Source organism: Symphalangus syndactylus, chromosome 23, assembly GCF_028878055.3.
Source record: "Symphalangus syndactylus isolate Jambi chromosome 23, NHGRI_mSymSyn1-v2.1_pri, whole genome shotgun sequence".
Classification (NCBI taxonomy): Eukaryota; Metazoa; Chordata; class Mammalia; order Primates; family Hylobatidae; genus Symphalangus; species Symphalangus syndactylus.
In genome coordinates this window covers 46,980,110-46,994,204 of record NC_072445.2, presented here as the reverse complement: position 1 = coordinate 46,994,204, position 14,095 = coordinate 46,980,110, and the positions used below count along the sequence as shown (strand labels likewise).

The 14,095-nt window shown below is 36.1% G+C and overlaps 1 long non-coding RNA gene across 1 annotated transcript in view; it reads right to left on the bottom strand.

Annotated features, from left to right (window-relative positions):
• The window catches only part of LOC134735746 (uncharacterized), a 207,144-nt gene extending 193,610 nt beyond the window's left edge, over nucleotides 1–13,534 (bottom strand). Inside the window, exon 1 of the long non-coding RNA XR_010119169.1 lies at nucleotides 13,520–13,534. This is a non-coding gene — a long non-coding RNA (uncharacterized lncRNA). The remainder of the gene's footprint in view (nucleotides 1–13,519) is intronic.
• Nucleotides 13,535–14,095: the final 561 nt, after the last annotated feature.

Sequence of the window (14,095 nt, the reverse complement as noted above, 5' to 3'; positions counted from 1 at the left end):
CTGCTCTCCCACATTCCTTTTTGCTAAGATAATGAAAATAATAATCAATAAAAACTGAGGGAACTCAGAGACCGGTGCCGATGCAGGTCCTTGGTGTGCTGAGTGCCGGTCTCCTGGGCCCACTGTTGTTTCTCTATACTTTGTCTCTATGTCTGATTTCTTTTCTCAGTCTCTCGTCCCACCCGACTAGAAATACCCACAGGTGTGGAGGGGCAGGCCACCCCTTCAATATCTGTCACTGAATCTTAACATACCTCTGTTATCAATCTCTACTTCTAACTGGACTCCGAACTCCTCCAGGAAGAACTGTGCCCTTTTCATCAATTCCCAGAACCTAACACAATAGCAAATACCCAGTAGATGTTTATTGAATAAAAGAATGAAGTCTGTGAATGAATGAATGAATGAATGAATGAATGAGTAGATCGGTGTGTAGATAGAAAGCTGGATGGGTTTATGTAGAATTTGTAAAAACATTTTTTTTCTTCTTAGAGGAGTAGAGGAGACGTGGCTCCTAGAACAATAAGGATGATTTATTAACCTTCATTTAATCAATAAATATTAAATATATTCCATAAGCCAAATATTATGCTAAGCGCTGGGTTTTAAATGGTAGGCAAGACCAGTGGTGTGCCTGCCATATTGGAGAAACTATCTCACTGCAGCTACTCACCATACATAACCGCTACCACAACTATCCAGACCATCACTGCCACCAAAATCACCCACATAATCACCAGCACCACCACCACCACCACAATCACTCTTAGCATCCACATCAGTCAGTGAGTCTGGGGATGATCTCTTAAGATTTCTTTCGTATAGGAAATATTGCCCAAAGCAGTGTTTCATGAACTTAATTGAACCTGATGTGTTAGTCTGAGATTCTACATTTTCAGTCAGAAGTGATATGATCTGATGATGTTGGTCAACCACGTTTCAGGTAGGCAAGGTCTAGAGAATATTTCAGAGTCTCAAAGCACTCTCTTTCAGAGGACACCATCCTAGAGGAGATCAAAACCTTCAAGAAGTTATGGTCATGAGCAGGGGCAGAAATGAGGAGCAAAGTACTTTGAAATTTTAAATGGAATTCAGTCTTCTAAGTTAATGGAATTTCTCTTATTGCAAAATTCTTTTGCCAAACTCCAGCATGAGATCATCAGGCCATTGGCAAGAAACCCAGAGCCAAGTTTCATTCTAGTCTGTAAACATACATACCTCGTACTCAATAGAACTATGGGGTTAAAAGGAAAGCAAAATATGATCTTTTTTTAACATTAAAGAAGAGAAGTATCTGACCTTGTCTAAGTCCAAGGAAAAAGTTCTATTTCCAGAACTAAAGATAGAGTGGTAGGCCATTTTCAGTTAAAAATTGTGGTCCACTATCTAATGTACTGCCTCCCCAAGTCTTATTCACTTGGTATGTACTTTATCAATAGAGCATCAAGTTGTTCCACTCCCAACCCTTTACATTTTTTTACATTAATTTTCTCACTGCTGTTGCTTCCACAGTTACAAGGTTACCAATGTCAGAATGCACTCTTCTAATTGCTGCCTCAAATCTAACCTTCTCTCCAAGTGTTGATGATTGAAAAAAATTATTATACATATCTCAAATCAACTGATAGTTAAAGGGCAGTGACTATTTAGAACAGCAATTTACAGTTCTACTGAAAGCTTAATACACTACCACATATTTCTAGAACCTGCTCATTTGGGGAAGTCCTGAGACTTCCATGTTCCCCCCACCAGGCTTCTGAACAGGGAAAACGGATGGATTTAGACATGTGAGCAAAGCCAGGTCAACAGGTTGTAAGTCAGGCTGATTTATGCTCACTGTACTATATTATGACAAATTTTCAAATGCTCCTTATATTCGTTTTCTATGGCTGTTACAACAAATTGCCATAAAAGAGGCAGCCTAAAAAAACTTACACCACTGTAGTTAAAATGTATGAAATGTGCCTTACTCAGCTGAAATCAAGGTGTCAGCAGGGCTATGTCCCTCTTTCAGGGAGAATCCATTGACTTAGCCTTTCCATCTTCTGGAGTTTGTCCATGTGGCTTGGCCAGTGGCCCTCTTCCTCCATCTTTCCAGCCAGTAATGGTAGGTTCATTTATCACATCACATTTCTCTGATCTTCCCTTAGATCTTCCTCTTTCACATTTAAAAATGCTTGTGACTACATTGGTCCACCTGGATAATCAAAATTATCTCCCTTCTTTAAGGTCAGATAATTAGCAGCCTTAGTTCCATCTGCAACCTTAATCCCCTTTGCCATGGAACATAACACATTTATAGTTTCCAGGGATTAGGACGTGGACATCTATAGAGGGCTATCATTCTACCTACCACAATCTACCCTCTGACCTTTAAGATTTATAAGCAAAATAGTCACCCTGTCCCAACCACCCCAAAGTCTCAACCTGACAGAAATTATAATATAATGTATATAATTATCTTAATGATATTATATTGTGATGAATTTAGTAAACAGCACACTTTAATTGACATTCCCTTTAAGGTGTCTACTTTCCTTTCTAGCAACCAAAAATCAGACTACTGACTAATAGAATATGAGACAGGATGGAAGAAGAGAACAAATTTATTGGGTTTGAGATTTAGGCTTTTTAAAGGATTGTAGATTGAAACAACTTCCAGTTTTCTTCACAATATTGAGTTATTTTATTAGAGTTGTTTTCTCCTTAAGATCAAAAGTATACAGTACCCTGGCAGGTCCTGGCTGCCCGCATCCCTACAGAAGGATCAGTACAAGTTCTTTTAAACCCGTAGGAGCCATACCAGTTAAGAAACCTGAGATCTTCAAATTATCTGCCTCCTTAAGTACTTCAAAATACAAAAGATAAAGAAAAAACACTGTTCAACCAATGTTTAGTCGACTATAATTCCAGCTAATGTAAATTTTAGATCAAATTTTGTGATTAGTTTATTTTTATGCTTTAATATTTCCCTTTACATTTTTTTCCTAATCCTTTTTCCCTCCAATTCCACATTATATCATGCCTACGTATCTTGTCTTTTAGTTCTCATTCCCCATGGCTGTTCTTTTGTTTACTAGGTTGTCACATGAATTTTTCTTAATACATAGCCTTCAAGTATACATGAATCTGAGCAAATGATTTTTAGAGTCTAGTGATAAAAACACTGGCAAATCAAAAATGATGTTGAGTATAAGAGCTTTTCCTTAGAGAATATTGCCAGACAGATTTTTCTGAATTTTCCCACAATTCCAATTATGCTTTGCTACATATCTGCCATACAAAATATATCTAGGTTGTTCCAAGTCAAAGAACAAGATGTATGAATCCCAAACTTGAAAGATTTGTAGCAGAACTGCTAAGTGTCCAAACACATCCAGAAATTAGCCTTATAAAATAGCTTACACTTCTAAAGCAAAGTGGTGGGCACAATCGCAATCTGGCATTAGTTCCCTTTGGACATATCAGGTGCACAGTTGCTTCCTCCTTTCAGTATGCTTTTTTCTCCCTTCCTTCTTAATTGAAGACTCCTAAAACACGATCTCTGCACTACTTTTGTAATTCTTCTCCTCAGTGGTTGCTTAAAACTGCCCATGTTTGCCACAGAGTTTTCGTGGTCAACCCCAGATTCTTGTGTTGGAATGGCTTTTTCCTTTCCACATAGTCCTCTTGGGAAGGATCACTTTCAAAGTGATTCCAAGCCAGTTCCCACTCACACATTCCTACTCCACTAGTGGAAGTGTAGATTTCTCTTTTTCTTTATTCTGTTGCCTGAAACCAAAACTCCAGGAAAAACACAGCAAGCCCTCCAAATGCTCTCCTTGGAACTCTTCTCACTTGCATTGGTTGAAAAAAAAAAAAAAATGCTACCCTAAAATATGAGTGAAAATGATAGTCTCCCCAGTCATTTTCTGCACTCTGTGCTCTTTCATATTCTTTTTTCCCCAGTCATCACCAAACACATGGGCCATTTGCTATGGAAGAAAGAACTACATGATGAAAGAAGCTTGGATTCCTGAGTCTAAATTTCTGTTATCATTTTCTATGTAACTTACTATCATGAATAGCACAATTCCATTTATAATAGTCACAAAGAAAATGAAATACCTAGGAATACAGCTAACAGAGAAGCTGAAAGATCTCTACAAAAACTTCAAAATATCGCTGAAAGAAATCAAAGATGACAAAAATAAGTGGAAAAACATTCTGTGCTCATGGATTGGAAAGATCATTAAAATGGCCATACAGCTCAAAGAAATCTACAGATTCAACACTATTCCTATCAAACTACCAATGTCATTCTTCACAGAATTAGAAAAAATAATTCTAAAATTCATATGGAACCCAAGAGCCCAAATAGCCAAAGCAATTGTAAGCAAAAAGACTATTTTATAATAATGTGCTGAATAGCTCCTGCAATTTATTGAATACTGTACTAAAAGTGAAAAACAGAATGGTTACATGATTACACTTAGCAAATATTTTACTTTAGAATAGTTTTATGTACACAGAAAAAAAAAATGAAAGTATAATGTTCTCAATACCCTATACCCAGTTTCCTCTATTAGCTAACATCTTACATTAGTATGTTACATCCCAGTGACGTCCCAGCATTTGTCACTGGGAACTCTTTCAGTCAGCTCCTGTGTGCCTTTAACATATGCCTATCATTATTGTATTTTATGTGTGTGTGTGTTGTACTATTTTGTTTTGCAAGAGGGCATTGAAAAATTCCTTACTTTTTGGTGCTACAAGATGCTCCAGGCTTATCTCATATGTTTCCTGTAAAGTCCTAAAATCAGCCATTTCTTCAAAGAACCCTCATTCATTTTTTTGAAAAATAATTTTGGAAATCAAGATCTGGGTGCTAGATGGGCTTCTTGCTACTGAAGTATAATTGCTTCTAGACTCTCTCAACCAACAGAGTGAGGAAGTATCTGCAATGTATATTGCTCATGTATGTACACATCTATAACAATATCATATATAACCACTTGTATCTATATTAATCTAAACATGGGTTCATAATGATACATGTCACTAATTACCACACAGATCATTATATTCTTTTCCCTCTGGCTTATCTGTAATCTACTGCAACAGTGAGAAATCTGGCTCCTATGATTATCATCCATTTATTTAATTGCTTAATTTCAGTATACATGTATACAGCATACCTTGTTTTATTGAACTTTGCTTTATTGCAAAAATGTGACACATGCTCACTTCATGCCTCTGTGCACATTTTGGGTAACTCACACCATTTCAAACTTTTTCATTAATATTATATCTGTTATGGTGAACTGTGATCAGTGATCTTTGAAGTTACTATTGCAATCATTTTGGAGTGTCATGAACTGTACTCATAAAAGACAAAATAATGTTGTGTGTGTTCTGACTGCTCCACTGACCAGTTGTTCCCCTATCTCTCTTTCTCCTTGGGCCTCCATATTCTCTGAGACAATATATTGAAATTAGGCCAATTCATAACCCTACAATGTCCTCTAAGCATTCAAGGGAAGAATCACACATCTTTCACTTTAAAGGCTTAGAAATGTTTAAGCTTAGCGAGGAAGGCATGTTCAAAGCCAAAATAAACCAAAAGCTAGGTTTCTTGCACTAAAGAGTTAGCCAAATTGTGAATGCCTAAAAGAAGTTCTTGAGAGAAATTAGAACTGCTACTTCAGTAAATATATGAAGGAAAGGAAAGTTAAACAACCTTATTACTGATAAGCAGAAAGTTTTAGTGGTCTGGATAGAGGATCAAACCATCCATAGCTTTCCCTTAAGCCAAAGCCTAACCCTGAGCAAAGCCCTAACTCTATTCGATTCTATGAAGGCTGAGGGAGATAAGGAAACTGTAAAAGAGAAGTCTAAAACTAGTAGAGGTTGGTTCATGAGGCTTATGAAACCATCTCCATAACATAAAAATGCAAGGTGAAGCAGCAAGTGCTGATGGAGAAACTGGCGCAAGTTAACTGGAAGTTCTAGCTGAGAAAATTGATGAAGAGGGTTACACTAAACAGTGTTTTGTTTTTTGTTTTTGTTTTTTTTGAGACACAGAGTCTCACTCTGTCACCCAGGCTGGAGAGCAATGGCATGATCTCGGCTCAGTGCAACCTCCACCTCCCAGGTTCAAGAGATTCTTCTGCCTCAGCCTCCCATGTAGCTGGGATTACAGGCCACCATGTCAGGCTAATTTTTGTATTTTTAGTAGAGATAGGGTTTCACCATGTTGGCCAGGCTGGTTTCAAACTCCTGATCTCAAATGATCCACTCACCTCAGCCTCCCAAAATGCTGGAATTATAGGTGTGAGCCACAATACCCGGCCAACAGATTTTCAAGGTAGATAAAACAGCCGTGTATTGGAAGAAGATGCCATCTAGGACTTTCATAGCTAGAGAGAAGAACTCAATGCCTGGCTTCAAAGCTTCAAAAGATAAATTGACTCTTGTTAGGTTTAATTCAACTGGTAACTTTAAGTTAAAACCAATGCTCATTTACTATTCTGAGAATTCTAGAGCTCTTAAGAATTATGCTAAATCTACTATGCATGTGCCCTATAAATGGAACAGCAAAGCTTGGATAACAGCACATGTTTACAGCATGACTTACTGAATATTTTAAGCTGATTATTGAGATCTGCTCAGAAAAAAAAATTCCATTCAAAGTATTACTGCTAATTGCCAATGCACATTGTGACTGAAGAACTCTGATCGAGAGGTACAAGGAGATTCGTGTTGTTTTCAAGTGTGTCTACTAACACAACTTCTATTGTGCAGACCATGTATCAAGGAGTAATTTTGATGTTCAAATCTTTTTAAGAAATACATTTCATAAGTCTGTAGCTAGCACAGATAGTGATTACTCCAATGGATCTGGCCAAATTGAACATTTTCTGGAAAGGCCTCACCCATCTAGATGCCATTAAAAACATTCATGATTCATGGGAGTAGATCAAAATAACAATATTTATAGGAGTTTGGAAGAACTTGATTCCAAGCCCTCCTGATAACCTTCAGGGGTTCAAGACTTTAGTGGAGGAAATCACTGTAGACGTGGTAGATGTAACAGAACCAGATTTAGAAGACAGGAACCTGAAGATGAGACTGAATTGCTACCATCTCATAAGACTTGAATGAAGAGTTACTTCTTATACATGAGCAAAGAAAGCGGCTTTTTGAGATGGAAACTACTGTGGTAAAGATGCCGTGAACACTGTTGAAATGACAAAGAATTTAGAATATTACGTACACTTAGTTGATAGAGCAGTGGCAGGGTTTGAGGGGATTGATCAAAATTTGAAAGTCCTATGCAAAAAGATTATGACTCACTGAAGGCTGGGATGATTGTTAGAATTTTTAAGTAATAAAATATTTTTAAATTTAGGTATGTACATTTTTAGACATAATGCTATTGTATACTTAGCAGACTTCATTATAGTGTAACCGTAACTTTTGTATGAACTGGAAAACTGAAATTTTTTCTGACTCACTTTATTATGATATTCACTTTATTACAGTGGTCTGGAACCCTGGAACCACACCTGCAATATCTTTGAGTACGCCTGTGTACTAGTTTTAGAAACAACTTCATCAACCAGAATAGAGTGTTTATGTACCATTTATTTTTCCTTTAGCCTTACAGATTTCACTCACTTCCAAAGTTATTTAAGTCAGCGCCTTTATCCCTAACTCTTTCAGTGAAGTTGTTTCTATATTTGTAATACAGTTAGATACTTTTATCACATTCTGTATTCCGTTGTGGAATACTTCAACTTCTTAAGTAATTTTTTTAATTTGCATATATTAAGGTTCACTCTTTGTAAAGTTGTATATGGGTTTTGAAAAATGCATTTGTAAATGAAATCTGGCATCATAATATCATACAGAATAGTTTCACTATTAAAAAGTTCTCTGGACTTCATCTATTCAATTTTCCCCAAATCATAAGCCTCTGACAAACACTATTTTATCATTTTGTCTTTTCAGAATGTCATATAAATGAAATTATATAATAAGACAATAATAGTCAATGGAATACTGTGGAATCATAGCCTTTTCAGACTGTCTTACTTATGACTGTACATTTAAGATGCATCCATTTATTTACATGGCTTAATAGCTTATTTCTTTTTAGATCTTGTGTTCCAATTTTTAACAATTACAAATAAAGCTGCTATAAACAGTCATGTGAAGATTTTTGTTTCAATACATGTTTTCTTTTTTTTTTTTTTTTTTTTTTTTTTTTTGAGGCGGAGTCTCGCTCTGCCGCCCAGGCTGGAGTGCAGTGGCACAATCTCGGCTCACTGCAAGCTCCGCCTCCCGGGTTCACGCCATTCTCCTGCCTCAGCCTCTCCGAGTAGCTGGGACTACAGGCACCCGCCACCACGCCCGGCTGATTTTTTTTATATTTTTAGTAGAGACAGGGTTTCACCGTGGTCTCGATCTCCTGACCTCGTGATCCGCCCACCTCGGCCTCCCAAAGTGCTGGGATTACAAGCGTGAGCCACCGCGCCCGGCCCAATACATGTTTTCTTGATATACTATATTCATTGATTGGAAGACTCAATATTGTCAAGATGGCAGTTCTTCACAGCTTGGCTTACTGCAATCCTAAACAAAATCATGGCAAGCTATTTAGATATCCAAAGAACTGAGTCTAAAGTGTATATGGAAAGGCAAACACCTAGACTAATCAATACATGTTTTCTTGATTAGTCTAGGTGTTTGCCTTTCCATATACACTTTAGACTCAGTTCTTTGGATATCTAAATAGCTTGCCATGATTTTGTTTAGGATTGCAGTAAGCCAAGCTGTGAAGAACTGCCATCTTGACAATATTGAGTCTTCCAATCAATGAATATAGTATATCTCTACATTTATTTAGATATTTGATTTCTTTCATTAATGTTTTGTTTTCTTCAAACAAATCCTGTACATATGTTAGATTTATACGTAAGTATATACTAGGTGTTATTGTAAACCTTTTTAAATTTTTTAGTGCTGGAATATAGGAAAGCAATTGACATTTGTATACAGACCTTGTATCCTGTGACCTTGCTATAATTGCTTATTAGTTCCAGTTTTTACACAAATGCTTTAGGATTTTTCTACAAAACACATCATCTGCAAATAAAGACTGCTTACTGCCTTGTTACCTTGTTTCTTCCTTTCCAATCTATATTTTGCTTTTTCTTTTCTTTTGTCTTCCTGCTCTATCTAGGACTTCCAGTATGATGTTGAATAGGGTATAGAATAACCTTGCTTTCTTCCCAATTTTAGGCAAAAAGTACTGAGTCTATAGTCTTCATCAATTTGAGGCAGTATTCTGCTATACTGTTTGCTGAATTTCTAAATCATGAATGTGTGTTGCATTTTGTCAATGCTCTATGTTAAGGATATGACCCTAAGGTTTTTCTTCTTTAGCCTGCACATTGGCAGATTACATTGATTTTTAAATATTGACCCAACCCAACCATGCTTGCCTGAAATGTCACTAGCATATAATTATTTTAATGTATTATTAGCCCTGATTTACTAATATTTTGCTGAGTTTTTTTGTATCTGTGCTCATTGGATATATTAATTCATAGTCTTCCTTCCTTGTTGGGAAAAGCTGAGTGTTGGGAGAAGCTGAGGCAGGGCTTGCATGTCTGACATAATGTAAAAGTCTTGGAACATGTCCAGGGTCTGGGGTCTAAAACCCCTTGTGGCCTTTGGAACACCAAGCTGCGTGCTAAAGGGTGGAAGACTACCCTGATGCATCATAATCTAAGCCCAGGGCATAAAATCCCTCGTGGCTTGGACAGAATCCAGGGCTCGTGGCTCTGGAATGTGTCTAGACTTGCTGGTTCCTTGCTCCATGCTCTCCCAGGATCAATTGTATCAAGTTAAAAGAGCCTGCTCTCCATTATCTCAAATAGTAGAGCATATGCTAAACCATCCCAGCTGTAAATCATGTGCTTAATGCAATGCTCCCTTTCCACCCCACATTCTCACCACCTGTTTGATCACCAATAAATAGTCTGGGCTTCTTGAGCTCGGGGCCTTCGCAGCCTCCATACACTAGCGATGGCCACCTGGTCCCACTTCTCTCTCAAACTTTTTCTCATTCCTTTGACTCTCCCGGACTTCCTCACTCCCACAACCTGGTGTTGGGTCCAATCACCCCAACACTTATAATATTTATTTTGTTTTGGTAGTAGAGTAATGCTGGCCTCATTCCTTCTATTTTCTGGAAGAGCCTGTGGAGAGCTGGTATTATTTCTTCTTTAAATGGTTGGTACAATTTGCCAGTGAAACCACCTAGTCCTTTTAATTTCCCTCTTGCAAATTTATTAGTGATTTGATTTCTCTAATTGATACAGAGGTATTCAAGTTATCTATTTCTCTATTTCTCCTGTATGAGTATTGATAGTTTGAGACTCTCGGGAAGTCTTTTTGTTTCATTTAAGCAATTAAATTTCTAGGCATTTTAACGCTAAGCACCGATTTCATAACATCCTATCAATCTATTGATAAGCATTCTCATTTTAATTTAGTTCATAATGTTTTTACATTTTTCTTGGGATTCCTTCTTTGATTCATGACTTATTTCAAAGTATGTCTAACTTTCAAATAGTTCTGGCTCAGAATTTGGTCTTACTTGTTGATAGTACTATTCACATCATCTCTGTTCTTATTTTTGCCTTCTTGATTAACCAATTACTTGCAGAGGGGCGTTGAAGTCTTCACTATAATAGTGGATTTAACTATTTATCCTTTAACTTTATTCAGTTTTTGCCTCACGTATTTTGACACCCTCATTAGGTACATACACATTAAGGATTTTTATGTCTTTTTGAATAATTTATCCCTATATCGTTATGTATCTCTTTAACTATAATATCCCAAATTCTAAAGGCTTTCTCTGAAATTAATATAGGTAATTCCACTTTCTCTTGATTAGTGTTGGCATAGTATCTTTTCCCCTTCCTTTTAACTATCTGAATCTTTGTATTTAATATGAGTTTCTTGTAAACACCATATAATTGGGTCATGTTATCATTGTTTTTAATTCCCACTGTAATATGTCTTTAATTGATGTATTTAGACCATTTACCCTTAAAGAACTTGTTGATATAATCGGATTAATATTTACTGTGTAACTCTTTTCTATTCATTGCATTTTTTCCTTTGTTCAAATTTTTCATCTTAGACATTTAAATTTAGTCCTAGAATTCCATTTTATATGGTTGATCTATTTGTTCACTTATGCTAATCATTTTTTAATTTAAGCCTTTGAGCATACACTGTTTTAAAGCCTTTCTGATAATTCCAATATCTGTGTTTGTTACTATTGACTTTTCCCTTATGGGTCACATTTTTCTGTTTCTTCACATACATATTTTCTTATGTTCTGGATTCTAGATTTTGCTGTCTTATTTGAAAGGGTATTCTGGCAGGGAAATTATTACACATCTCCCTGCAAATGATCCTGTAAGGCTTGGTTTTATGCATTGCTAGGTTGTGTCCATTTCTGTCTTTCCATAGTTCTTGGACACAGCACCAACACTCTATAGTTGACTCTCTAACACCACATGTTTTAACTCGGCAGTTTACTTATATGTAGATTTTCTTCCACCTCTGCCACCCTTAGGGGACAGCAAGACTGATGTCTTCTCTTCCTCTTCCTACTCAATATGAAGATGACAAGGATGAAAAACTTGATAACCCACTTCTATTTAATGGATATAAAATATATGTTCTCTCCCTTATGATTTCCTTAATTTTCTCTGGCTTACTTTACTGTAATATAGCATATAATACATAGAGCATATAAAATATGTGTTAACTGCTTATTTCATCAATAAGGCTTCCAGTCAACAATAGACTATTAGTTAAGTTTTGTGGGAGTCCAAACTTTTATACATTTTTTACCATTTGACAGGTCAGCATCCTTAACTCCCACAATTTTCAATGTTCAATTGTATATATTGAAAAATAAAAAGTGATTCTCCACATCTTCACATTATACATATATATAACAAAGGAATTTCCACAAAGAACTCATAATAGAAAAGTTAAAAGAAAATACTATGTATTACTTTTAATGCTTATATTGCACTAATATCAATAAAAATTCTAAATGTCATATATGTATTTCCTTATATAGCCTTACTCTATGGTTTCATTTCACAGATAAGACAACCCAAGGCTTTTAGAAGTTAAGCATCTTGACAAGTAAATTTAGCAGATTTCCAGAAGAAAACAACGTGCCAGAAATTGTATAATACCCATAATTTTCCATATAGATTGCAACCAATTCATATTAAAACATGAAATCCTGTTTTAATCCAGGTAAGTCATCAGCAAGTTATCAAAATTCATGAATAGTTAACATAATTGTATACATATCAATTATATTTACTAATCTTCAGGGGTCAATTCTGATCCTATAGTCTCTTAAGGATGTTAAACTTACCTTTAAAATGATGCAATTAAAATAAGTATTATTTCCCTTAAATATTACTATCTTCCTAATACTGTGAGGGTTTCCATGTCTTTTAAGTGGTGTTTTGGCTTTCTTCCTATAGCTTATCAGTGGATAATGGCTTACAAAATTAATGGGTGAGAAAAAAATCAGCTATGTTTTATGATTATTATACCAATTAGTAAATAGGCATGCATCATCTACCTAGGAACAGATGTATTACTCAAGCAAGGGTTAGACTATCTCTAAATTAGGACTAATGGGACTATATTTTAATGACAAAATTCTTCAAAGTACCAGATCGTATTTAAATCAGTTCGTTTTGCTAAAAGGAAAAAAGCAAATATGCACCTTGCTGCTGTGGCCTCTGCCAGGCTACTGCTTCAGTCTTGAGGATTTATCTTAGAAAATGTGTGAAGTATTTGAAAAATCATGAGGGACATCAAAGAACACATCAATAAAACAATACTACAGTAAGGCTATGAATGCCTTTGAGGTTTGCATATTTATTTAATATTTCATCTGTTACCAACTAAAAGCAATGTTTTAAAATAAGAAAAAATAATTTTAAACAAGCCTTTAAAAACACTGACAGAATACCACCCACATAAAAATAAAGCCAAAACTTTGAGATGTTATCAAACATGTATCTTCTTGGTATATCATTAAAAATTATCTCAATAATTTAATGAATATCTCACTTTCCAGATAACACATTTTAATGTTTTAGAGAAACCCGTCTTTTCAAAGGAAAGCTCATGAAACTCATGAGCCAGTGAGAGGAGTCACAATGTTATGAAAGGAATCAGAAACCTTGGATCTCTGATTTCAATGTCAGTTTTTACCTAATCCAATTCAGTTTTGTGGTGTCATAAAATCGTAATTTTTTTAACAAAAAAATGCTGATCTAGAAAAAGGGTGTCATACAGATTGCAGTAAAGTTCAAGGACAGTAAAATAATAAACTGATAGTATTTCAGTCCATTCATGCTGCTATAACAAAATACCAAACCAGGTAATTTATAAACAGAATTTTATTTCTCACCATTCTGGAAGTCAGGAAGTCCAAGGTTTAGGCACCAGCAGATTCACTCTCTGGGGCAGGCTCACTTTCTGCTTCCAAGATGGTACTTTCACATGGTGGAAGTGGAAGGAAGGGGCAAACTCTGCCACTCCAGCCCTTTTATGACACTCATTTATCAGAGCAGAACCCTCACAGCCTCATCATTTCCCAAGGGCCACACCTCTTAATACTACCACTTTGGGGTTTAAGCTTCAACATAGGAAGTTTAGAGAGAAACATACACTCAAACCATAGAAGACAGAAACACATAAGAACAATAATAGAGGAGATAAACTTCAGGCAAGAGATGTCAACACATCTTCAGAGATGGAAAGCACACAGATGACTGAGCAGAGCAAAGAAATGTGCACCCTAACTGGCTAAAGAGTGATTTCTGATTCAGATAGCAGAACTCAAGAAGTGGTCAGGAATCAATGGCACCAGCCATCACTGTAAGTGGTCTAGAGAGGCAGGACTAATGAGAAGGTTACTTAAGAGTCTGATTAAGGAGTTCTTACTCTCTCAGATCCTCTTCCCATGAAACAGCATGGCTGACTG